This window comes from Schistocerca americana, chromosome 10, assembly GCF_021461395.2.
Source record: "Schistocerca americana isolate TAMUIC-IGC-003095 chromosome 10, iqSchAmer2.1, whole genome shotgun sequence".
NCBI classification, from domain to species: Eukaryota; Metazoa; Arthropoda; class Insecta; order Orthoptera; family Acrididae; genus Schistocerca; species Schistocerca americana.
In genome coordinates, this window is record NC_060128.1 from 118,446,706 (window position 1) to 118,472,620 (window position 25,915).

Sequence of the window (25,915 nt, forward strand, 5' to 3'; positions counted from 1 at the left end):
CGATATTTCTGACCCTTCTTGGTCACAACGTACAATTGATGGTCTGGCAAACATACTTTCGTGACTTCATAATTAAGTTTTTTGTACCACTACGCACTTAAGGAGGGAGAAATGGTGGTGTAGATGTTGTACTACACACCCTAGAAGAGTTAAGCGCTGAATCCAAGTATATCCTTCAGCTCCCTACGTATCAGTGCAATAGGGAACGCGAAGACAAGATTAGATTAATTGCAGCAAGCACAGCGACATTTAAGTGAATGAAGCAGGAAGCAGCCCTAAAATGCTCTAATCCATGCTAAGTACCCCCTGCAATGCACTTAACAGTAGCGTTCAGAACTTGCTCGTATACGTATGAGGTGTCGCTCGAAGAGCAAAGCGCCAAAACGAGGGTGGTACCTCGTAACAAAACCACAGAAGGGTATAGTCGCCTCACGCGACGCCGACGAGTTAAAGACGCCGGCTTAGACTCGCCAGCTACACCTTCGATACGCCACCGCAACAACTCGTCCACTTATAACTGAGCAGACGAACGCTCGCCGCAGTTCGAAGTTAACTATCAGGAATACAGTGTCGTCTTAGGGAGGTAACCAGAGTATCAAATGTCTTAGGCAGCAATTACTATGAACATTATGTAAGCCAATCTTTAAGTGAAGAGATCTTTGAAACTGTCTGCATCAAGTGATACTTTCATATTCAGAACATTCCTAAATACTCAGAACATTTCTGTGAAAATTAAGTGTACAAATTAAATCTTCATATCTGTATAAAGCGAACTAATATTTTACGTGTTATAGATCTACTCATTCTTCTTCCGAGATAAACCAAAGGACCCACCATTGCGCCGGCGAGTACTAGAGTGCAAATACGGAAGTAAGTCGAAAGGCGGTCTTTGGATCATCTATTTCTATTTTTAGTATTTTATCCATCTTCAGCAACGGTAGTAGTGTATAATAAAACAAGGACTTTCAAGAAACCAAACAACAAATACGACCATTACAAGAGTATTGGTCTTAAAAGTCTTTTGAAGAAACAAAAACAATGTTAACGAAACCGCCACTGGCAAACCAAATTAGAACTCGAGAACACGACATAAAAAACGTTGAAAAGTTTAAATACTTGGGAGAAATAATAACATACAACCTGAACGAGAAACTATCACGGCAAAGTAGAATTTAAAAAAACACATTATGTTACCAAGAACACATTAGCAAAAAATGCCTCTCAGTAGCCACAAAACTGAAATAGTACGAAAGTCACACAGCCCGCGAATAAAATACGCTAGCAAAACTATAATTAGAAGAACCAACAGTGTAGCCGTTGACAGATTATTCAAAATAGAGAGGAGGATAGAGTATCTATAAATAAAAAAATATCAAAAAGACGGAGTTTAGAAAATAGATTCGAATGAAACAGTTTATAAAGGAATAGAAGTAGCGACAAGAACAATGAAAAAAGACGAATCTCTTTCCTAGGCCATTTGATGAGGACAACAGAAAACAGAATTACCAAGAGAATAGCTGAGAATTTATGGAATAGTAAGAGTGGCATTAGATGGATAACAGAGATCAAGGAGGACATGGTGAAATTATACGAGTACATTTCGATGAAGTATTGAAAGGCAAGACAGAAGCACTCAAGATGCATCAGGACAAAAATATCACAGAACCAACAAAAATTAACACACAGAGAGTGGGAAAGGCGATTTAGGATGAGGAGAGAAGCGCATGATCTAAAATAAAGAAATAATATTGGCCCAACAAAAACAGAACCTGATTCATAATATTGACTAAAGTGGTCCAATATTGGCCATAAAATAAAAGTAAAATATAATAAAATGATAAGCAACCACTTGCATATAAGAAATTAATTTCTTTATCGGTTTCGGGCAGTTAATGCCCTTCTTCAGAAGACTTTGTGGTGTATTTTCCTGTACAGCGTCCTGAAGAGGGGCACTAAGTGCCCGAAACCGGCAAAGCAATTATTTGTTTTATGTGCAACTTGTTGCACATTATTTCATTATATCTATTTTTATTCAGTGTCAGTGAAACTATCTTCTCTTACTCATTATCTCCCCAAACGAGCTGCAGGACTTTCCTCGCGGTATTAATTAGCTCTCAGCGATGACGCCTGAGGCTGACCTATCGAGGACCACCCCGAAGGGCCGTATGTAGATGTGTGGGCGGCCCGCTCTGTATTCCTAGGAGCACGGGGCAGTGCTGGCCAAACTTCCGCAGAGTTTCGGTCTTCCCCGCGTGGCGGAGGGGGGAGGGGGGAGGGGGGAGGGGGGAGGGGGAGGGTGAGGGGGAGGGGGAGGGTGACAGACGTGCCAGGCGTGCCAACGCGCCGGCCAATCACGTCCCCGCTGACCGCGCACGTCGCCACGCTTGCTTCCTGATCTGGTCAGACACACCCGCCGTGGGCCGCATCGCTAACCGGCGGGGAGGGGCGGGCTAACACAGCGGCCGCCATTACGGTACTGATACCGTAATTGATGAGGGAACCAGGAGCGAAGTAGCTACAGGAAAAAAAATCTACAGAAAGCGAAACGGAAGTGATGGCAGTAACAACAGATTCAGCACACAAGAATGTCAAAATAACTTTCGATGAAATTGGCGCAACATTTAGGAATACACTATTAACTGGAAAGGTTATGTCCAAACTGACGTTTCTTTGTGGTCTTGAGTCCGAAGACTTATCTGATACAGGTCCCAACGCTAGTCTATCCTGTGCAAGTCTTTTCTTATGACCTCAGCAGTTAAGCCCATAGTACTCACAAGGGAACCTCCCCATCGCACCCCCCTCAGATTTAGTTATGAGTTGTCACAGTGGATAGGCCTTGAAAAACTGAACACAGATCAATCGAGAAAACAGGAAAAGTTCTGTGGAACTATGAAAAAATAAGGAAAATATACAAACTGAGTAGTCCATGCGCAAGATAAGCAATATCAAGGATAAACTGACCTCAGGAGCGCCGTGGTCCCGTGGTTAGCGTGAGCAGCTGCAGAACGAGAGGTCCTTGGTTCAAGTCTTCCCTCGAGTAATAAGTTTACTTTCTTTATTTTCGCAAAGTTATGATCTGTCCGTTCGTTCATTGACGTTTCTGTTCACTGTAATAAGTTTAGTGTCTGTGTTTTGCGACCGCACCGCAAAACCGTGCGATTAGTAGACGAAAGGACGTGCCTCTCCAATGGGAACCGAAAACATTTGATCGCAAGGTAATAGGTCAACCGATTTCTTCACTGGAAAACACGTCTGATATATTCTATACGACACTTGTGACGGCATGTGCGTCACATGACGAATATGTTGTCGACCCACCTAACTTGTATACTTGGCGAATGGGTAAAAAGATTCTTCTACCTTGCCTGATTTAGGTTTTCTTGTGGATGTGACAATCACTCCCAAAAAAGTGATGAAAACATAAGAGTTTGTCACATAAACTGAAAATAAAAAATCAAACTTTTCATTCGAGAGAAGACTTGAACCAAGGACCTCTCGGTCCGCAGCTGCACACGCTAACCATGGGACCACGGTGCTCCTGAGCTCACCACCACCTTGATGTTACCTATCTTGCGCAAGGACTTCTCAGTTTGTATGTTTTGCTTATTTTTTTCATAGTTCCACACAACTTCTTCCTGTTTTCTCGATTGTTCTGTGTTTAGTTTTTCAAGGCTCAGAAGTGGGGACTGGCGTCCCCGATGGTTGGGGAGGGCGGGAGGGGGGGGGGGGGGTGGCTCCTGAAGTAGGTTGTGCAGGAGCAACAGGGAGGGAAGTGCCCCCCACCATCAAGGGGGCAGGTGTAGTCTGACGGCTCTGAGATCCAACTGTACGCAGCAGAACAGAAGATGCTTGAACCGTTGTCGTAGTGTCGGCGTAGGTTGACGTCATATGCGCAGGATGTTGCCACAGTGTAGGTCAGTCGGACCAGGCTCTTTTATTCCATTATATTTCTTTATTTATGGAGAATCCTGCAGTATGTCGAGTAAGGCGAATGGTGCTCTCCGCAGTTGACACAGATGGGAGGCAGGCCAAAGGGTATTGTAATGTGAAGGACGTCCACAATCCCGACCTGTGACGCTGGAAATACAGCAGGAAGACATATGGCTGAACTTCCTGCACCTAAAGCACCGCACCAGGAGAGGGATATACGGCTTAAAATCAGAGATGTAGACCATCACCTTGAGCTTCTCTCTGTCACCCTCAAAGGACAAGATGAAGGAACCGATGGAAACCTTATTATCCCTCGGAACCTGGTGGACGCGCCGAACGAAATGGTCACATCGCCACTCTAAACTGGCGCGCAGCTCATCGTCAGACTGAAAAAGAAGGTCCCAGTGAAATATGATACCCTGAACCATATTTAAGCCCTGATTGGGCGTGATGGAAACAGAAACATCCCCCAGCTTGTCATAGGCGAGTAGTGCCCGTGACTGGGCAGAAAATTGTGTTTTGATCAAGACTGACCCTGACCGCATTTCGAACAAGACCTCCACATCCTCAAACTTGTCTTCCAAATGCTCCACAAAAAACTGAGATTTCATTGACAAGAAAGATTCCCCATCAACTCTTGTACATACGAGGTACTGGTGCCATCCTTCGCCTGGCGTTCCTCCCATGGTGTGGCCAGGGGAGTAACAATTGGGGTCGTACTTCTTAGCACTGAAGTTAGACATTGACTGCTCAGAGACTGCTGTGTTTGACCACTACGCTTCATGGCCTGTCATATGCTCTACCACCCACTCCGAGCAGAGCACCCCCCCCCCCCCCCCCCAGCAAAGGCCACCTGGCAGAATGGCCATTCTGGGAGTCCCGATGTTCCAAGGTGATAGGCATCTACTCCTTGGCATACGTGCGGAGTTAACGGCGCAGGTACCAGCAGAGCGATCCCTGTGTGGACAGCGGGCTACAGCGAACAGGGTACATGGCGGCCCCACCCCAACGGACTGGCTACCGTGCTGGATATCAGGCGCAAACGAGCTAAGAAGTCCTTTTCCGTGGACAGCGCACAGAGGATGGAGGAAAACGCACCCAGGAGGGTGACCTTCCCCAACAGCTGGCAAATCAGCGGCAGTGCAGGTCCACGTCGACAAAAGATGCGAGAGGTCTCAGCGCATGATGGACACTATGAACCATGTAAGGCACCCTTCCCCAGTTGGTTCGCTCTTCGAGAAAATTTTGAAAAATGGAGTTCAAACCCTACAGGAGAAGGCCGAAACGTGAGAAACTCGTTTTAGTCGCGTCTTACGACACGCAGAGATACCTCGGGCATTTTCTAACCCCTGGACCCGCAGGGGGTCAACAACTTTTCGAGACTCTTCCGTAACAACGTTACACAATGTCTTGTCTTTACTTAGTAGTTTAGATACGTAGAACTTCGTGCTATTTTCAACAGAATTCATACTGTAATTCATCACATCAGGACACACACACACACACACACACACACACACACACACACACACACACACACACACAAGCGGGCGCGCAAAAAAAAGAAATAATTAGAAACAAATAAATAAAAACGCGCGCGTAGAAAGAGAGAGAGAGAGAGAGGGGGGGGGCGAGAGAGGGGGGGGAGAGAGGGGGGGGGAGAGAGAGAGGGGGGAGAGAGAGAGGGGGGAGAGAGAGAGGGGGGAGAGAGAGAGGGGGGGAGAGAGAGAGGGGAGGAGAGAGAGAGGGGGGAGAGAGAGGGGGGGAGAGAGAGGGGGGGAGAGAGAGGGGGGGAGAGAGAGAGGGGGGGAGAGAGAGGGGGGAGAGAGAGGGGGGGGAGAGAGAGGGGGGAGAGAGAGAGGGGGGAGAGAGAGGGGGGGAGAGAGAGGGGGGGAGAGAGAGGGGGGGGAGAGAGGGGGGGAGAGAGAGAGGGGGGAGAGAGAGAGGGGGGAGAGAGAGAGGGGGGAGAGAGAGAGGGGGGAGAGAGAGAGGGGGGAGAGAGAGAGGGGGGAGAGAGAGGGGGGGAGAGAGGGGGAGAGAGGGGGAGAGAGGGGGAGAGAGGGGGAGAGAGGGGGAGAGAGGGGAAGAGAGGGGGAGAGAGGGGGAGAGAGGGGGAGAGAGGGGGAGAGAGGGGGAGAGAGGGGGAGAGAGGGGGAGAGAGGGGGAGAGAGGGGGAGAGAGGGGGAGAGAGGGGGAGACAGCATAATACAATAATAATAATAATTCTCTTTTAAAAAGTGTAATTATTCTACTTATGTTCTTCGCATTTGTTAGCACCTGATATATCATCTTGCTTACTCTCGTTTACACAAAATGTATGTGACGTAAATGCTACAGGAAAACCAGACTACGACACTGACAGATATTTACATTTATATTATTATCCTCCTAGGCAGTCAAAGCATACACGTAATGCTGAGTTTAGTACTAAAATAGCTTGCTTCTTTCTGCAGCCACACAGCACCAAAGGATATACCCGGATTTCGCACATACAAATCGTTCACGGCCACTTAATTTGCTTAACTAATTCTGGTGATTGAGACGCGTAGCAGGAAGAATAATGAAGATGACTGGTTATAACAATTGGCACTCGTAAAGGTGATTGTCTAGCCTACCTTAAAATGCACTCGCTAAAAGTTAAGCAAGACAGTCGTCCTCAGTACTTACCGTAGCATCAGAAACATCAGTGAGCCAAGTCATCTGCAGTCTTACCTGAAAAAGAAAGCTTCAATTAGTACTGGTGAAGCAATGGAAATGAACAGTATAATAATTTTAAATGCTATGGTAATAAGTGGCTGATGTACGATGGAAAGACGTCACAGATCTAGCTGGGAGACAGACGTGTGCTACACTGAAATGCACTACAAAAATCCTACAGAAAAGTTATCTGCGAAGGAGTCCCCTTGCAATACTGGTCCGATCGACTGTTCTGTATAGTGTATCACTAAGCGATTATCCGAGAATACGGAAACTAATATCACTTGCAGGTTCCGTAACATCTTCCAGGGGTGGCAAAAATGTGATTTTTCATTATTTCCCGTAATTACTGACCGAATTTAATAATATTAAATACTGCCATAATGTACTCATAATTGCATGTATTTTGTAAGTTTAACACAATAAGACGAGTATTATATTTACTGTAGAAGGCGTGTTTGTTTTGAGGCAGTGTACCTGACGAAGCGCAAATACACGGAGTTTATTCATCCAGTATTTCAGAATGGGAGGACTTAGGGAGTTTCAACGAATCTTACACATAGTTTCAAACGTTTATTAGACTTTATCTCCTCCCTACCTCTCCTAAATGATTAAAGATAAACTGTTTCTCGTACAATGATACAAGTGCATTAAAACATCATCAAAGAAGTTTTTGAATTGATTACTTCTATACTACCCACTCTATTTGCAACACAGTTGTAGGCAGTATCCGCATACGTCACTGAATGTACCTGAAAGGTTATATCACCGTAGTAGATGTAGCTCAAGAGATATGGTGTCAAAAGCATTTAGCTTCCTAAGAAACTAGCTTCTGCTGAAAATGGCGCGCAGTTTGTCTTCTAATATCAAGTGTGACCTTTTAATTTATTACTTCTTCACTACAAAAGCTATTTACAACAGCCTTTGCACGCAGTATCTAACGAACCTGCAAAATTGTATCATTGTACGACACATTGTTCAGGCGACATGACATCATGAATATAGGCAGGCGAGAAGAACTTGCTTCTTCTGAGAACCGAGCGCTAACTATCCAGACTATTCTAATGCGATGTTTCATACTCAGAGCATTTAGCGACTTCCAACAAACTGTAAGCATAATTTCTAAGTCTTTTCTAAACTTTTTCTCACTTAAATATTTGCATATTTGACAAATTGGTTCATTTGTAAGATGGTATGCAGAGTTACAACTCTCACGCCGTTCATACTCTAATCTTCAATTGCATGTTTGCAAACCCTGTAGCTAGAGGTCATGGGAAGTTGTGAGGGCTGAATAACTGACAGCCAATGTTTTCGTTTCCATCGTGGGAGAAATATTTAGTATTTAACGTACCAACCAACATAACGTACTATGGGGTAGACAGCCATAAAACTGAATATTGGGGACTACATACATGCGAAGGTGCGATAAAAAATTAACAGTGCATGATTCTGGCATTAGTGTTGAGTAAGTAAGCAAAAAAATAATGGAAATATGACAATTAGGTTCCAGGATAACACAGACTGCGGCTACGCTACACGTCTGTCGGACACCTCAACCAACGTTTCGCATTGAGATTCGTCGGCTTCACCAACTGACAACCAAACCGTCACCTTCCTATCTAACAGAGACCTCGGGCTACGCTGCAGATCGGTCTGTCACCTCAAGAGATTGCTTCTTCGGCAGTAAATCATTAATGACAGTATTTCAACACAAGCAGTGCAATAGTGATGTATGTACCAACACTAGAAGCACGTGAAAGTGGTATAATCAGAAAACGGGGAACGGACCGTCCACACAACGTGAGTAATCATTATCACCTCGTCATTACAACGAATATTAATATTTACGCCGAAAACTTGAAAAACATTTGAACGTAAAAGGATCAAATGTGTCACCGTTGGGCTTCAGTTATCAGCTGTAAAAATTTATTTTTATGATTTGATGACGACTGCAACTGTCATTTTTACTTTTTTTATGTGGTATTACACAATTTCGATTGTTTGACGGTTTTCAGGTATTTGATCAAAAATTCAGGGATGGCAAATTACGAGGGCTATCCACAAAGTACATTACGTTTTCGTTTGTGTCCGTTAGGGGCGAGGCTAGCGCGGGCATCTTGGTGTCATGGCATTCCGCCGCTCAGTGGGCATGCTGCCGTGCTAGTGAGAGGTTCGTGCCGTACTCCGTTGAGTTACTCTGACAGTTTGAAATGTCAGCGTTAATTGAAAATGCCGCTAAGTGTGAAGTGCGTGCTGTAATAAGGTTTCTGACTGCAAAAAACTGTACACCGATAGAAATCTATCGGCAGCTTTGTGAAGTGTATGGGGACAACATAATCACTGAAGGTGGAGTGCGTCAATGGGTCATAAAATTTAAAAATGGCCGAACTAACATTCACGACGAAGAGCGAAGTGGAAAACCCATCATAGTGACTGCCGAACTTGTCGAAAAAGTCGATGCCGTGGTCCGTGAAAACCGTAATTTCACAATAAAAGAACTCTCTACGAGTTTTCCACAAATTTCACGAAGTTTGTTGCGCGAAATCATTACTGAAAAGCTCGGTTACCACAAGTTTTGTGCAAGATGGATACCAAAAATCTTGACAGAGATTCACAAAAATCTGCGAATGGCTGCATCGTTAACGTTTATGGACGCTTACGAGAAAGATGGCGACTCATCACTCGATCGCATCGTTACTGGCGACGAAACATGGGTTAAGCATGTGAACTGCGAGACAAAATTGCAGTCAATGCAGTGGGGCACACACATTCCCCCCAAAAACCCAAGAAATGCATGCAGACAATGTCGGCAAGGAAGGTGATGGCGACTGTCTTTTGGGACAGAAAAGGTGTGATTTTTGTGGATTTCCTGGAAAGAGGCACTACAATAAACTCTCAAAGGTATTGACAAACTCTCCACAACCTCAGAAGAGCAATACAAAACAAGCGCAGGGGAAAGTTGGGCTCAAAGATCTTGCTGATTCACGACAACGCCCGGGCCCACACGGCAAATGCCACTCGTGAAGTTCTCGAATCTTAAGTGGGAGTTGTTTCCTCATCCGCCGTACAGTCTCGACCTGGCACCGAGCGACTTCCACTTATTCCCAGCAATGAAGAAGTGGTTGGCTATGCAGCGTTTTGATGACGACGCACAGCTTCAAGAAGAGGTAACCACGTGGTTGAAGGCGCAGGCGGCCGAATTTTACGACGAAGGAATTTCCAAGTTCGTCCATCGCTACGATAAGTGCTTAATTTAAATGGCAACTATGTAGAAAAGTGTGGCTTTCATCTGTATATAATAAAAAAAAATTCCAATACTTATTCATTTTTAATTCCAAAACGTAATGTACTTTGTGGATAGCCCTCGTATATCACACAAATCTCTGTACATCCTGTATTTGAATGGCGTCCAATATCATTGTGGTTGTGATTACAAATGTTGCACATGTCATAAAACCAGTATCACTAGCACCGTTAATATGGATGCACATCACATATTTAGAAGTTTGAAGAATATTTTTTAAATTAAGTTACAAAGTAGTTTATTTAGACTACGACATTTGTACTTACAAGCACGATGATAGTGGAAAACATTCAAATATAAAATGACTTGAGACTTGTTTAATACACCATCGCTGAAGTTTTATTAAAAAATTGAAAATGGTGTAAAATCCAAATTGCACAGTAATACACAAGTAAAGAAAAAAATCACACCTGCCAGCGCTATGACTAAAGTTTAGCCATCGAGACATAAGAATTTGATATGTTCCCATCTGTTATGCGTATCGCTATAGAGTCAAAGTCTTAATTTCTTCATATTGGGAAGATGATCCTTCAGAACGGGTAGATCTTAGCCACCGACTGCTCGACTACTCCCTGTGCGCCAGTTGGCTGGCCGAATTTCATATGTCAGTTGTCAAACCCAATCCACAAGTGTCTGGAACCATGCCTGAAAGCAAATATCATTAATCACACGCGAAGAGACTTTCAAGAGACGGACGTTGTTCTCTAAATTCCAATATGTGGAGACGCCGAGCACCAGGAACCGCATCATGCGAGTGAATCCACATCCGCACATAGGTTAGTCGTTAATTCGTTAACTGGTTATTCATTCACAGCGTTGATTCCTAGCCCTCATAAATTATAATGTGCAGATAAAAATTGTGAATTATATACGACTGGCAGTTATTAATATTCTCAGAACAAGACTCCTATACAGCTTGTTTAAGAAAAAACAGTTAATGTCTATATTACATGGAGTCGCACTATGTCATAAAAACGATAGAGGAATGTATTGAAACATATCTCCAAACATATCAAAGTATTATTCAATTTGTAACAATATTAAAGAGAACAATGTTGTTGGTTAAACAGCACCGCAAGTAGTGACTAAATAAACATAATTTAAAAATTGAAATTAAGTGGAAGATTGTGTTAATTCGCCCTATTTATAAGAATGGAGACAATTGTACAGGAATTTTATTACTACCATTAGAATAAAAAATCATACAAAAGCTCTTCTGGACATACTACATCCTCACTTAGATAAAGAAACTGCAGAGTATCTTGCTTAACAGAAAAGTAATAATAGACTCTATCCAGAGCATATTCTGTACCTTAGAGAGATAATTCGAGATATGTGAAAATATCAAATAAAAAGGTTTGTTAATATTCACTCACTTTGAAAAGGATTGTAGTTTGATACACAGAGAGCCTCTCCACAAAAACATCAAGGAATTTCGGTAAGACAGGAAAACTGTGAAAATAAATAAACTGTTACAAACACAAAAAGTATAGTTCTTGGAACAACTTGCTGTCCCTTCCCAGTTTTACCAGCAGTCACACAAGGAGAGAGTTTGTCGCCACTATTATTTAGATCTGTGTTATGAAACGCTGTAAGACAATGGAAAGTAGAAGAAGAAAAACAAAAGGTTAATAAGTACATAAGGCTGGGTATATCGAAAGAAGGGATAAATTGTTTGGCCTTTGCAGATGACCTCATAATAATATCTCCGAGTCTGCAAAGAAAACATTAGCTCCTGAAGAAGATAAGTGAATAATCGCCTATAAAAAAACAGAATACGTTATCCGTGAAAACAACTCAAAGAATTTTAGAAACCAAGTATGTTAACAGCAAAAAAGCAGAGAACTATAAATATCTGGATGAAAATATAAAAAGTGAAAAATGGAAAGAGCTTTATGAAAGGGAGGAATTTTACAATAAAAAAAGTTTTTCTAAAGTTGTTAAAGTGAGGCATTACAATACAGCTGTAAAACCGGAAGTCCTCTATGGATCGGAAACGCTACCTTTATCTGGATGCAAAATGGCATTAGAAGATTTGGAAGACATAGAAATAACTATCTTGCAAAAAATGTTAGGTCCAATCAACAACAAAGACGACAGATGGATACTGAGACCAAATACGGAAATATGCTCATTCTATCCTAAAACAACAGATGACATCAGAGAAAAAATGGGCATCTAGAGAGAATAAAGACAGATTAACGGAAAAGATCCAAGCATTCTTCCGAAACAGGTAAATAGTCAAAAAATGCGTGGGAGGAGGTGGGGGGGGGGGGGGACAAGCAATACAGGACCTAGAAGAAATGCAAACCGAACAGGAGACCTTAGTCAACAGAGATAAATTCAGATTTTAAGTGAAGAAATTCGTAGATTTTCAGGAATAGAAAACTGCTGCCAAATGATCAGATGAGAGGAAAAGAGCTTATTCTAAGAGGAAATAAACAGCTTCACGTGGTCCTTAGTTGGCCTGAAACGAAATAAGTATAAAAGAGAAATTCGGACTTCAAAAATTTAAAGATAGTTAGTTGCTCTTCCAAAGTGAGATGTGCAACAGGAATAGCAAAGGGGTATAATTATCCTACAGCAGCAAGCACTCTCCGCTACACACTATTCGCCGGCTAGGGTGGCCGAGTGGTTCTAGGCGCTACAGTCTGGAACCCCGCGACCGCTACGGTCGCAGGTTCGAATCCTGCCTAGGGCAGGGATGTTTGTGATGTCCTTAGGTTAGTTAGGTTTAAGTAGTTCTAAGTTCTAGGGGACTTACGACCTCAGCAGTTGAGTCCCATAGTGCTCAGAGCCATTTGAACCATTTGAACACACTGTTCGGTCATTCGCTGACTACAGGTGTGAATGGCGCACATCGATCTTTTCGATCTTTTTGCCTGGGGACACAAATTCTGAGAAACATCGACAGATCGTATACCAGTCAGGTTCCTCTCAGAGTATGCTGATAAAATAGCTCCATATTTAGCAATTATATTCAACCACTCGCCCACAGAAGGATACGTACCTAAAGACTAGAAGATTGCTCAAGTCACACAAATACCCAAAAAGAGAAGTAGGAGTAATCCGCGGAATTACAGGCCTATATCACTAACGTCGATTTGCAGTAGGGTTTTGGAACATATACTGTATTCGAACATTATGAAGTACCTCGAAGAAAACGATTTATTGACATATAGTCACAGCACGGATACAGAAAATATCGTTCTTGTGAAACGCAACTAGCTCTTTATACTCATGAAGTAATAAGTGCTATCGACAGTGGATGTCAAATTGATTCCATATTTTTTAGATTTCCAGAAGGCTTTCGACACCGTTCCTCACAAGCGTCTTCTAATCAAACTGCGTGCCTACGGAGTATCGCCTCAGTTGTGGGACTGGATTCATGATTTCTGTCAGGAAGGTCACAGTTCGTAGTAATAGACGGAAAGTCATCGAGTAAAACGGAAGTAATATCCGGCGTTCCCCAAGGAAGTGTTATAGGCCCTCTACTGTTTCTGATCTATATTAACGACATAGGAGACAATCTGAATAGCCGTCTTAGATTGTTTACAGATGATGCTGTCATTTATCGTCTTGTAAAGTCATCATCAGATGATCAAAACGACTTGCAAAATGATTTCGATAAGATATCTGTATGGTGCGAAAAGTGGCAATGAATAGCGCGAAGTTATTCACATGAGTACTAAAAGAAATCAGCTAAATTTCGATTACGCGATAAGTCACACAAATCTGAGGCCTGTAAATTCAACTAAATACTTAGGGATTACAATTACAAATAACCCAAACTGGAACGATCTCATAGGTAATACTGTGGGTAGAGCAAACCAAAGACTGCGACTCAATGGCAGAACACTTAGAAGGTGCAACAGGTCTACTTTGGTAGACTGCTTACACCACGCTTGTCTGCTCTATTCCGGAGTATTGCTGTGCGGTGTGGGATCCGCATCAGGTGGGACTGACGGATGAAATCGAAAAAGTACAAAGAAGGGCAGCTCGTTTTGTATTATCGCGAAATAGGGGAGATAACTGTTACAGACATGATACATGAATTGGAGTGGCAATCATTAAAACAAAGGCGTTTTTCGTTGCGACAGGATCTTCTCATGAAATTTCAATCACCAGTTTTCTCCTCCGACTGCGAAAACATTCCGTTGGCTCACACCTACATAGGGAGAAATGATCATTACGATAAAATAAGAGAAATCAGGACTCGCACGTAAAAAATTAAGTGCTCGTTTTTCCCGCGAGCCGTTCGAGAGTGGAACGGTAGAGAGACAGCACGAAGGTGGTTCACTGAACCCTCTGTCAGGCACTTTATTGTGAATAGCAGAGTAATCACGTAGATATAGATGCTAGAGTTAGTCTTCTCAGCTACGCCTCATGGTTGTTTCCGTTTTATTTATTTATTTATTTATTTATCGTAACATTACACAAACAGGTGGGGCGATGATGCTGTCAATAATTCGAAGAATCATTTTGAGACACAGCCATACAACATCCGTCTGTGGAAGCCACCAACTGTAAACATTTTTTTTTATGTGTATATGTGGAAAACTGCCAAAAGCCTAATTCTGATGTAGTAATAAGTCTGTCTGCTGGGAGATTCAGATTACGATTTTATAGAAGTTACTTTCGGACATCAAGAACCGTTCGTTGCTTCTCATTACCAGCTCAAGGAAACGTAATAGGAGACGATCGACGTCCATGCTTAAGAAAAAAGGCGGGATCGCATTTTTAGAATATCATTCATTACATATTTCACAGCTTTTCAAAAATGTCCATTACTACATCACATTCTTATACGATGCGAAACACACCGTTTTAATGCACCAGACACGTAACTATCATGAAACTACAGTAACGCACTTATCGTCTTAGTGATACGCTCAACTACACGAACAACTTCAAGTATTCACGTATTTAAATTTCCTGGCCATACAAAACATTTTTTCTGCAGCTATTGCTTGACGTCAATTCGTCAATCATATATTTTTATCTTAAAGAGTGCCATCAGCTACATCGAATGGATTTAACACATGTTATTCTCTCTTAAATGGCTACATATCTCGAATGAAGTTACGGTAATGTCACATAATGAAACAACCCTCATCTACGAAAGTCAATTTCCTCCAATGTTCTGTCGATACTATATTAGCGTGCACGGAAAAAACTTAAAAAATGCAATAAAAATAATATAACCATCTTCGTCATGAATCGAACTAAACTTCGATTTGTATGTAACCGAAAAGAATCGTACAATACAACAAAATTACACTTTGTGCATTTCGGAAATCGATCGCATAGATGACAACCGCATAACAGTAGTTTGTTTCCCTTACCTTTCGAGGTCCAGATAAAACGTCTCGCACATCCGAATGTAATCACGCACTATTGAATCCACCGCACCCACACTATTCGTAACGGCCAGTTCACGAAAAAGGCGCCGTCTCAAGCCAATATGCGGTGAAGCAATCGAATTTCAGCTCATTTACGCATATTTACTACAACCGGGTCCGTAAAAATCAAAACGCGAAAACAGCGAACTGCGAAACAAAATGGAAATCGCGAAACGGACCCACGAATATACGAACGCGAATTAAGAGCGCGTCGCCCGGCAGCGGCACAACAGAAGAATTTAAATGCACGGTAGAGCTGCCGCTAGCCAAAACAAATGAGTTACAGCTCGCGTAGCGTGACGTCACCAGGCCATCTCGCACGCGCCACCATTCAAATGGGACTCGAACGCGACGCTCCGTTGTTTTTGCTTAGGCTAAGATACTGACGTGGTATGGAGAGATGCCTGGCGTAAGGCACGCGAGGAAGAAGTGTACACACCAATTACGTCGGCCGCACTGTTCGGTTATGATCGGGAAACTTCGGCGACTTTTCCACTAACGGAGGCGTCAAAGTACGCTGATGCGCAATAATCTTCTTTATTGCAGCTTTCTAACAGTTCGCTTCCGTAGCGACGGTCGGATAACGGATTTACTTCAAACTTTTTACACTTTTGGTAGCCATCAGGACAACATAATTTCGAGAAAATCACAAGAAAAGTTTTATGCGTCAGTGATGTACCGGTGCTTGGTCACCCTGAGCACGAGATAGCGGCGATCAAGTGGTTAGCGTTCAATCTCCGTAAACGGTTTATCTAGTCCTGCTCAACGTTCTTTTTTATTTATTTTTGTATTCAATACAATTCATATTATTTCGTACGATAAAATACTGCTCATGAAGATGTTATTAAGATAGATTCTGTCGTACATCGTCAGTTTTTGGCACCGATATTTAGGTAAATGTTGCATTATGCTTGGTTTGTATGCAAATTGTCGGAAGAAAGAGAATTTTTTCAAAATGTTAACGCGCTTTCTTTCTCATTAGAAAGTCCGTAGACACCTTGTGAATATGGGAAAATTGCTTTCATTCGATGTAGTAGGTGCCGTTCTTATTTTTGTTTCCCGTGTCTGTGTGAAAAATACCATCTGCAACTTGTAATGTCGAAAGCATGTCCTACCATACTGCAACTCTTTGTATTAAGAAATTATGTAATTTACACCTTTATTTATCGATGTTTGGCTTGGACTCTCCAAGCCTGTCCCTCGTCCTTGAAACCTGTGTCGGCACATCGAAGCGTCCAAGTGCAAAGTAGTTCTGGGTACCTTACCCTACTGCATGTACAGGCACACATTAGCGGGAAAAATTTATGCGTTTGATCGTTTACTTAACGATACTTACAAAATATAATATATATTGGGATAATGAAAATTGGCCGACAACCACATCACATTGGAAATTCAATAAAAGTTCGTGCTAATAGATGTGTCTTTTCATACTGTTACCTTTAAAATGTAATACGCGTGAAACAATATGACTAGTCTTGAAAAAAATATAAATTAGAACAAATTAAATGCATGAGTGGGACTCGATCCCAAGATCCGCCGGTTACGGGGCTTGAACGATAACCACATGACCGCCTCCATGTCTTTCTTAGGACGCAAAGCACCGATACATCACTGACGTGAAACAATTCTCTTGCAATTTTCTCTAAATCGCCTAAGCAGTACGCCTTACGACTTACACCTTATGTAGAAGTTACAAAGATTGCAGTAAAACCTTGAGTATAACGGTATCCAGAGTATTACAACAACAAATCAGTATCAAAATTTTTGAAAAAATCACGTAAAGTGGTAGGTAATGGAAAATAATGCTCACTATCCGCTAATCGATTTAAACGGATAATCTCTGTGACACAGAGTACTTCACAATCATATAGCCGCAAACAGTGAACTACACGAAAAAAAGGGCTCGTAACATAAATGAAAACATACAGCGTGGTGTGCCGTGACAGACAATCAACTGATTGGACCTGCTATGTTACCCGTTATCAAGACTTTCCTGAAAACGATCTACAAAGATTTTGGAAGAGATCCCTTTGGCTCCAGATAAGGATACATTCTTCCTGGACGACAGGGGGCCCTATATGTTTTTGAAATTACAATTAATACCATTAACTGCTGATGGGCGTTGAGTTACATCAACGGGAACAATTGAAAATGTGTGCCCCGAGAGGGACTCGAACACGTGATCTCCTGATTACATGGCAGATGCTCTATCCATCTGGGCCACCAACGGCGGAGAGGATGGTGCGACTGTAGGGACTTATCGGCTGTACGCTCCCCGTGAGACTCACATTCTCAACTTATAGTCCACACACTACATTCGTAGTGGTTCAAATGCCTCTGAGCACTATGAGACTTAACTTCTGAGGTCATCAGTCCACTAGAACTTAGGACTACTTAAACGTAACTAACCTAAGGACATCACACACATCCATGCCCGAGGCAGGATTCGAACCTGCGACCGTAGCGCCTAGAACCGCTCGGCCACCCAGGATGGCCATTCGTAGTGCCCCTGCCATTATACCTATTACTCGCGGCAGACAATCCACCAAGTCCCGTAAGAGTTCAGGCAAATTCGTGTACATCCGCACTGAAGAAGGCCATCTTCATACTATACGTTTTTGTCAGGCTGCCCATCATCTAATTTAACACTCCTCGGAAGCTGGATCAGCACAAACGACCACTATTCTTGGCCACCAAGGTCACCAAAGCTTGACATTTTCGAGTTTACTCGGTAGGATAGTTGAATGACGAAGTCTATAAAATAGTAATAAACACGGACACATATTGTTCGTTTGGATTGTGAATAGGGGTATCCTCATAAAAGAATTGCCAGAAGATCTCAGAATTGCCAACATAATTCGAGAGTGCATTGAAGTCTGAGGTAAATGAATAAAAGTATATTCTGAGCACCGTTTGGCTTTGCGTAACAGTTTCTGCGAGTGGCCTATTTACACGTAGTTGAGTTACATACTATACATGTTGTATGAAATGTTTGATTCTAAATGGCATATACTACCACCTGCCAAACTATTTACAATTTAAACTTAAGACATCCTGTACAGTATGAAATAGAGTGTCACTCTACAACTAACAAGGGAACCTCCCAATCGCACCCCCCTCAGATCTAGTTATAAGTTGGCAGAGTGGATAGGCCTTGAAAAACTGAACAGAGATCAATCGAGAAAAAAGGAAGAAGTTGTGTGGAACTACGAAAAAAATAAGCAAAATATACAAACTGAGTAGTCCATGTGCAAGATATGCAACATCAAGGGCCATGTGTGGTCAGGAGTGACGTGGTCCTGTGGTTAGTGCGAGCAGCTGTGGAACGAGAGGTCCCTGGTTCAAGTCCTCCCTCGAGTGAAAAATTTACTTTCTTTATTTCTCGCAAAGTTATGATCTGTCCGTTCGTTCATTGACGTCTCTGCTCACTGTAATAAGTTTAGTGTCTGTGTTTTGCGACCGCACCGCAAAACCGTGCGATTAGTAGACGAAAGGACGTGCGTCTCCAATGGCAACCGAAAACATTTGATCGCAAGGTCATAGGTCAACCGAATCCTCCACAGGAAAACACGTCTGATATATTCTATACGACACTGGTGACGGCATGTGCGTCACATGACAGTAATATGTTGTTGACCCACCCAACTTGTACACTTGGCGAATGGGTAAAAAGATTCTTCTACCTTGCCGGGATTTAGGTTTTCTTGTGGATGTGATCATCACTCCCAAAAAAGTGATCGCATCGGACGGACAGACGGACAGATAATAATTGTCTGAAAACAAAAAATTAAACTTTTCACTCGAGGGAAGACTTGAACCAATGACCTCTCGTTCCGCAGCTGCTCACACTAACCAGAGGACCACGGCACTCCTGACCACGCATGACCCTTGAAGTTGCATGTCTTGCGCATGGACTACTCAGTTTGTATATTTTGCTTATTTTTTTTATAGTTCCACACAACTTCTTCCTGTTTTCTCGATTGATCTGTGTTCAGTTTTTCAAGGCCTGTCCACTCTGCCAACTTATAACTAATTCTGAGGGGGGTGCGATGGGGAGGTTCCCTTGTAAGAACTAACGTCAGCTGTTTGCGACACATGAGAATTGGTACCGGGCTGGGACTCACCATAACCACTTCGGCTATTCGAGCACGTCCGCGGAACCGATCTATGACTGCGTGATGTGTGGAAGCTTGAGTTGGTCCTGGAGGCCCGCTCGAGATAAGTGGGAGATCCGGGTTTGGATCCCGGTCCGGCACAAATTTTCATGTGTCGCAAAGAGCTGGCGTTAATGCGTTTGGGAGTTTGTTTTGTAATGTTTACCGCAGCTGCAATTGTCAGTGGCATTATTCCATCAGACGTACATGCACGTCTGAAGGACATTGTATTCTGAAAATACAGACACTGTATAAACACAGACATTGTAACCATTAATGATGTGTCCTTTTAGAGTGCACACACTATAACGATATGTTTACGTAATGTGTATACATAAACATACAGCTATAAATGTCCCCGTTCGTAGTCGCTAGTTATAACAATATGTTTACTTTTGTGCTGTAACATATAGCTAGAATCAGCGGTGGAAATATACACTCCTGGAAATGGAAAAAAGAACACATTGACACCGGTGTGTCAGACCCACCATACTTGCTCCGGACACTGCGAGAGGGCTGTACAAGCAATGATCACACGCACGGCACAGCGGACACACCAGGAACCGCGGTGTTGGCCGTCGAATGGCGCTAGCTGCGCAGCATTTCTGCACCGCCGCCGTCAGTGTCAGCCAGTTTGCCGTGGCATACGGAGCTCCATCGCAGTCTTTAACACTGGTAGCATGCCGCGACAGCGTGGACGTGAACCGTATGTGCAGTTGACGGACTTTGAGCGAGGGCGTATAGTGGGCATGCGGGAGGCCGGGTGGACGTACCGCCGAATTGCTCAACACGTGGGGCGTGAGGTCTCCACAGTACATCGATGTTGTCGCCAGTGGTCGGCGGAAGGTGCACGTGCCCGTCGACCTGGGACCGGACCGCAGCGACGCACGGATGCACGCCAAGACCGTAGGATCCTACGCAGTGCCGTAGGGGACCGCATCGCCACTTCCCAGCAAATTAGGGACACTGTTGCTCCTGGGGTATCGGCGAGGACCATTCGCAACCGTCTCCATGAAGCTGGGCTACGGTCCCGCACACCGTTAGGCCGTCTTCCGCTCACGCCCCAACATCGTGCAGCCCGCCTCCAGTGGTGTCGCGACAGGCGTGAATGGAGGGACGAATGGAGACGTGTCGTCTTCAGCGATGAGAGTCGCTTCTGCCTTGGTGCCAATGATGGTCGTATGCGTGTTTGGCGCCGTGCAGGTGAGCGCCACAATCAGGACTGCATACGACCGAGGCACACAGGGCCAACACCCGGCATCATGGTGTGGGGAGCGATCTCCTACACTGGCCGTACACCACTGGTGATCGTCGAGGGGACACTGAATAGTGCACGGTACATCCAAACCGTCATCGAACCCATCGTTCTACCATTCCTAGACCGGCAAGGGAACTTGCTGTTCCAACAGGACAATGCACGTCCGCATGTATCCCGTGCCACCCAACGTGCTCTAGAAGGTGTAAGTCAACTACCCTGGCCAGCAAGACCTCCGGATCTGTCCCCCATTGAGCATGTTTGGGATTGGATGAAGCGTCGTCTCACGCGGTCTGCACGTCCAGCACGAACGCTGGTCCAACTGAGGCGCCAGGTGGAAATGGCATGGCAAGCCGTTCCACAGGACTACATCCAGCATCTCTACGATCGTCTCCATGGGAGAATAGCAGCCTGCATTGCTGCGAAAGGTGGATATACACTGTACTAGTGCCAACATTGTGCATGCTCTGTTGCCTGTGTCTATGTGCCTGTGGTTCTGTCAGTGTGATCATGTGATGTATCTGACCCCAGGAATGTGTCAATAAAGTTTCCCCTTCCTGGGACAATGACTTCACGGTGTTCTTATTTCAATTTCCAGGAGTGTATTTGCGAACGCCGACCGTGTGGGGCTGTTTCTTGTTGGATCGTCTGATCAGTCGGAAGTTGCATTGCAGAGAAGAGTAAATGCCTATTCAAAATATAATAATTTTTGGATAGCTCAACATGAATTTCCTAAGGGACCGTAGTTTATCATGCATTTACCAGTAGAAAATATTTCGCCGCATACAACTTCCGTCCGATTTCGACGATAGAATTCGTGACTGTGAACTCTCTATTTGGCAGAAACATAAAGAAAATTAAATAACTTCATGAAGGAGTGAGACATAGATTCTACACTAAATAAATAGTCCATACACTAGTTCCATTTAACTCTAAATTTATGGCAATTAATAGATGAACTTACACTACAATGAAGAATCTAACATGGATGCCGTTTTGACTGGCACTTTTCCGTAATGAAAATAATTCCTTTGACGTTTTCACATACACGTCGCACAATAAATCTACTGCTATGCAGTATTGCACTTTTAGTATTACACATTTACTTTACACTAAAACAATATTATTTTTAACGATAATAATACGGCGGCAAGACATGCGCGTCCGACACAAGTTACAAGAGACAAGAGAGAAATGAGTAACCGAGTAACCGTTCATCGAGAATATCTCGTACATCAAAAGAATGTGTAAAAGTGTTCTTCTTCTGACCGTTTTTCGCGCCGCAGTTTTCATAGTCAATAACTAATTGCATCTCTGACGGCGCTTCGACAATAAACAAGTTACGTCACAGGTCGTTCACCTTTTACATTCTCGCAACATTATTTGCTAACTGTAGCTGTTGCCGAGCGACTGCTCGATTAGTGAATGATTTAAAATGATAAGGCAATCACATAATGTTACAATACACACACACACACACACACACACACACACACACACACACACACACACACACACACTTCCCTCCAATACTAAATTGATGATCACTTGATGCCTCGGCATGAGTCATATCAACCGAGCCCTTCTTCTAGTCAGGCTGTGCCCCAAATTTCTTCTCTCCCCAATTCTATTCAGTACCTCATTATTAGTTACGTGATCTACCCACCTAACCCTCCGCATTTTTCAGTAGCACCACATTACTGTTACATTACCATTACTGTTCAACCTATATCTGATGTACCTGACACTTCGTCCAGAAAATACTGCTATGCTGATGACCTGTCTCTAGCTGTACACCGAGCGAGGTGGCGCAGTGGTTAGCACACTGGACTCGCATTCGGGAGGACGACGGTTCAATCCCGTCTCCGGCCATCCTGATTTAGGTTTTCCGTGATTTCCCTAAATCGCTTCAGGCAAATGCCGGGATGGTTCCTTTGAAAGGGCACGGCCGATTTCCTTCTCCATCCTTTCCTAATCCGATGAGATCGATGACCAGTATCTTGCGCTCCGTCTCTAATGACCTCGTTGTCGACGGGACGTTAAACACTAATCTCCTCCTCCTCCTCTAGCTGTACGACACCAGCAAATGAAGACAACAGAAGATATTCTAACCAATGACCTGTCTGCATTAGATGATTACTTCAAAATATGGAGACTGCAACCCAGTGTGAGTAAAACAGAAGTGTGTTGCTTCCATTTAAATAATCTGTTGGCGAACGTAAAACTGGAAGTAAGTTTCAGAGGCAGAATTCTTCGTCACAATTGGAACCCAAAATATCTTGGGGTCATCCTGGACCGTTCACTCTGCTTCAATCAACACCTTAACTTAGTTCAAAAGTTGAGGACTCGAAACAACATCCTTCATAAGGTACGCGGAACTACCTGGGTATTTTCAGCAACCACCCTGCGGTCTTCAGCTCTGCGTTTGTTGTACTCAAGTGCTGAGTACTGTGCACCTGTTTGGACGAACAGTCATCATACAAGGCCTGCTGACACCCAGCTGAATACGACAATGCGCGTAATATCTGGCGCAATCAGATTTACTCCAGTTTATTGGCTTCCAGTGTTAACCGGTATAATGCCTCCTGATCTACGCAGATGTACTGCCCTTATGAGGGAATTCCACAAGATCTCCAGGAATTCTAACCTACCTGCCACTTTTAACTCGTAAGAGACAAATCACGCCAACCAACTCTGTGCGATGCTGCTGACATGGTTGCTAAGGATTTCAAACCTCTAGAAGAACGGAAAGGTCTGTGGAAAGCAGTCACAGATGTGCGCCTGCATAACATCTTGTCAGGTGCAAACTTCCAAGTGGATTCGACCTACCACGCAAGACCTGGACTACTCTCAACAGAATCCGTACCGACCATGGCCGATGCAGGGATGGTCTCTTTAAGTGGAAGAAGCTGCCTAGTCCAACCTGTGACAGCGGGTCTCCATACCAGCCTGTTCACCACATTGTCAGTGAATGCAGGATTCGAGCCTATCACGGCGCCAAAGAGGACTTTCTGCTAGCAACTCCAGATGCAGTGCGCTAGATTGACGGACTGGATATTCATTTGTAAAGACAAAGTTTCTTGTGTGTCAATATCTACATATGTATACGTAATTTAATTTTATGATATGTCTGTATTAGCCATACACTAAATAATAATAATGTAGCACAACATTTCAAAAGCTTCTATTCTCTTCTTGACTAAACGGTTTATCGACCATGTTTCATTTCAATACATGACTACACTCCATACAAATACTTTCAGAAAGGACTTCCTGACTTAAATCTGTATTGGATGTTAACAAATTTCTTTTCTTTAGAAACGTTTTTCTTGTCATTGCCAGTCTACATATTATATCTCTCTACTTCGGACATCAGCGGCTATTTAGCTGGTCGCAAAACTCATCTACTACTTCAAGAGTCTCATTTCCTAATCTAATTCCCTCAGCTTCACCTGATTGAATTCGAATACATTCTATTATCATTGTCAAACTTTTTTCGTCGTTCATCTTTTATCCTACTTTGACGACACTGTCCATTCCGCTTAACTGCTCTTCCAGATCCTTTGCTGTCTCCGACATAATTACAATGCCATCGCTAGGACTCAAAGTTTTTATTTCTCCTCCCTGAACTTTAATTCCTACCGCAAATTTTTCTTTCGTTTCATTTACTGCTTGCCCAATGTACAGACTCAATAACATCGGGGATAGGCTATAAGGGGATAGGCTATAAACCGGTCCCACTCTCTTCTCAATCACTGTCTCCCTTTCGTGCCCCTCGACTCTTGTAACTGCCATCTGGTTTCTGCTCAAGTTATACATAGCCTTACGATGTCTGCATTGTACCCTGCTACCTTCAGAACTGCAAACAGAATATTCCAACCAACACACTGTCAAAAGATTTCTCTAAATCTATAAATGCTATAAACTTAGATTTGCCTTTCCTTACCCTATTCTTTATAGTCTTAGACTCTGAATGGTTCTGCATGCTCCTACATTTCTCCAAAATCCAAACTGACCTTCCGCGAGGTCGGCTTCTACCAGTTTTCCCATTCGTCTGTAAAGAATTCGCGCTAGTACGAGGGTCGTCCACAAAGTAAGTTCTCTTTCTACACTCCTGGAAATGGAAAAAAGAACACATTGACACCGGTGTGTCAGACCCACCATACTTGCTCCGGACACTGCGAGAGGGCTGTACAAGCAATGATCACACGCACGGCACAGCGGACACACCAGGAACCGCGGTGTTGGCCGTCGAATGGCGCTAGCTGCGCAGCATTTCTGCACCGCCGCCGTCAGTGTCAGCCAGTTTGCCGTGGCATACGGAGCTCCATCGCAGTCTTTAACACTGGTAGCATGCCGCGACAGCGTGGACGTGAACCGTATGTGCAGTTGACGGATTTTGAGCGAGGGCGTATAGTGGGCATGCCGGAGGCCGGGTGGACGTACCGCCGAATTGCTCAACACGTGGGGCGTGAGGTCTCCACAGTACATCGATGTTGTCGCCAGTGGTCGGCGGAAGGTGCACGTGCCCGTCGACCTGGGACCGGACCGCAGCGACGCACGGATGCACGCCAAGACCGTAGGATCCTACGCAGTGCCGTAGGGGACCGCACCGCCACTTCCCAGCAAATTAGGGACACTGTTGCTCCTGGGGTATCGGCGAGGACCATTCGCAACCGTCTCCATGAAGCTGGGCTACGGTCCCGCACACCGTTAGGCCGTCTTCCGCTCACGCCCCAACATCGTGCAGCCCGCCTCCAGTGGTGTCGCGACAGGCGTGAATGGAGGGACGAATGGAGACGTGTCGTCTTCAGCGATGAGAGTCGCTTCTGCCTTGGTGCCAATGATGGTCGTATGCGTGTTTGGCGCCGTGCAGGTGAGCACCACAATCAGGACTGCATACGACCGAGGCACACAGGGCCAACATCCGGCATCATGGTGTGGGGAGCGATCTCCTACACTGACCGTACATCACTGGTGATCGTCGAGGGGACACTGAATAGTGCACGGTACATCCAAACCGTCATCGAACCCATCGTTCTACTATTCCTAGACCGGCAAGGGAACTTGCTGTTCCCACAAGTCAATGCACGTCCGCATGTATCCCGTGCCACCCAACGTGCTCTAGAAGGTGTAAGTCAACTACCCTGGCCAGCAAGATCTCCGGATC